Source organism: Rhinopithecus roxellana, chromosome 5, assembly GCF_007565055.1.
Source record: "Rhinopithecus roxellana isolate Shanxi Qingling chromosome 5, ASM756505v1, whole genome shotgun sequence".
Lineage (NCBI taxonomy): Eukaryota > Metazoa > Chordata > Mammalia > Primates > Cercopithecidae > Rhinopithecus > Rhinopithecus roxellana.
In genome coordinates, this window is record NC_044553.1 from 149,572,198 (window position 1) to 149,574,447 (window position 2,250).

A 2,250-nucleotide genomic window follows, 5' to 3' on the forward strand; every position below is an offset into this window, starting at 1 on the left:
AGGTAGTGATGACGCTAGAGAGAATAGAAGGGAAAATTATAAATGAGTAGCTGAAAACACCAAATTAATTGGGTGGGGGGCTTGAGTGATAGTGATATGACCGGACAGCTTGGAGTCAAATGAGGAAAAATTGTTGAACTGGGGTGAGATAATGGACTATGGCCTGGAGGATGCAGCAGCTGGAAGTGAGGAAAACGTCACTGTTCCCTCCTGCTCTGAGAGATGGAGAAGTAGAGAGGGAGGGGTCCATGAAAAGGCTGGGGCAGAGAGGTTGTCCAACAAAAGGTCAGATTTCTGCCATGGCCAGAAGACTAATCAAGAAAAGACCTTGAAAATATGTTTCTTCCTCTCAGAAACTGACTTTATCGGCTAGGCGCAGTGTCTCACGCCTGTAATCCCAGCACTTTGGGAGGCCAAGGCAGGAGGATCACCTGAGGTCAGGAGTTCGAGACCAGCCTAGCCAACGTAGTGAAACCCTGTCTCTACTAAAAATAGAAAAATTAGCCGGGTGTGGTGGCACGTGCCTGTAATCCCAGCTATGAGGGAGGCTGAGGCAGGAGAATCGCTTGAACCTGGGAGGCAGAGGTTGCAGTGAGCTGAGATTGCGCCATTGCACTCCAGCATGGGCGACAGAGCGAAACCCCGTCTCTAAAAAAGAAGGAAAGAAAAGAAACTGACTTTATCCAGGCTGGCTTCGTACCTGCTGCCAGAACAGGGTCTATATTCACCCCCTTTTGTTGTAGGCCTGTGTCTGTGGCACCATTCTGTGTGGTCTCACCTATCCTTAGCTTTACCCCTCTTCACTGAGAAGTGGAGAGGATCACTTGATCCTCTCCCAGGAGTTCTTGAATCCAGCCTGGGCACATAGCATGGCCCCATCTCTAAACAAAAGGAAAAAGAAAAGCCACTATCACTTGCCGTAAATAGGAATCAGGAAGTAAATATTAAAATAAATACAATGCAAACAAAATGCTGGGAGCTGAGTCTGAGGTCTATACTTTCCTTGTTAGAAGGAGTTATTTCATGCTGAGCAGATTGAGGAAGAACAAAAAAAAGAAGGGTGATTGGTACAAATTAGAGAAAAGCTAAAGACTATCGGCACCAAACCCAGGCTTTCTTCTTGGTATAATCACAAATGAAAGGGAACCAAAAAACCAAAACGCTTTTTAATTGGGAGAGATGAGAAGTTTAGGTGGTACATGGACAGTCGTTTAATTATATAAGTAAGCAGAGGGGGAGAGGGCCTCACTTGGTATAAGCCACTAGGACTTGATTAATCTCATCATTTAGGCAATGTGAGCAGGAAGTTCCTCACCTTTGCATTCACAGGAAGTAGGAAACACCCAAGGCCCACCACATCATACTTCCCTGTAGCTGGCTCTATCAAAACACTCCAAAGTATACATAGATAAGAAAGAAAAAGCTTTCAAAAAGTCAAAAGTCAAAAACTACATTACCAGTATCTTTTTTTTTTTTTTTTTTTTTTTGAGACAAGGCCTTACTCTGTTGCACAGACCGGAGTGCAATGGCATGATCTGGCTCACTGCAACCTCTGCCTCCTGGGCTCAAGCAATCCTCCTACCTCGGCCTTCCAAGTAGTTGGGACTACAGGCACGTGCCACCACACCCGGCTAATTTTTATAGAGATGGAGTTTCACCATGTTGCCCAGGCTGGTCTCTAACTCCTGGGCCCAAGCAATCCACCCACCTTGGCCTCCCAAAGTGCTAGGATTACAGGCCTGAGCCACTGTACCTGGCCCATTATCAATATCTTAATACTATTTTTGACCCTGTCAGTACCTTCACCATGAGATATAGAGCCAGTAAGTTGAAGAGACTCACTGCAAGATACACAGACCAACACAGTTAGGGGGTGTAAAGTTCACACTTACTGAAGACACCCACCACTACTGAAGGTGACATGTCACCACTGTTTCGAAGTGAGAAGTTTGGGAATGTACTCGCGCGTGCGCACACACACACACACACACACACCCCATGCATTCACAAACAGAGAGAGACAGTCTTGCGAAGGGAACAGCAGCAAGTAAGCAGTGTCCTCACCTTACCTTTTGATGCACCAGATACTACCTTCCTAGCTTAGCAACCTTCCTAGCATTGCAGATGAGGAGCACTAGGACGAAAGGGAAGATTCAAGTTTAAGACGTGACTCCATCCATCTCCATTTGAAACTGTGCCAACCAGCACACAACTGTGAAAGACTTCGGAGGGATACACATCACATATATC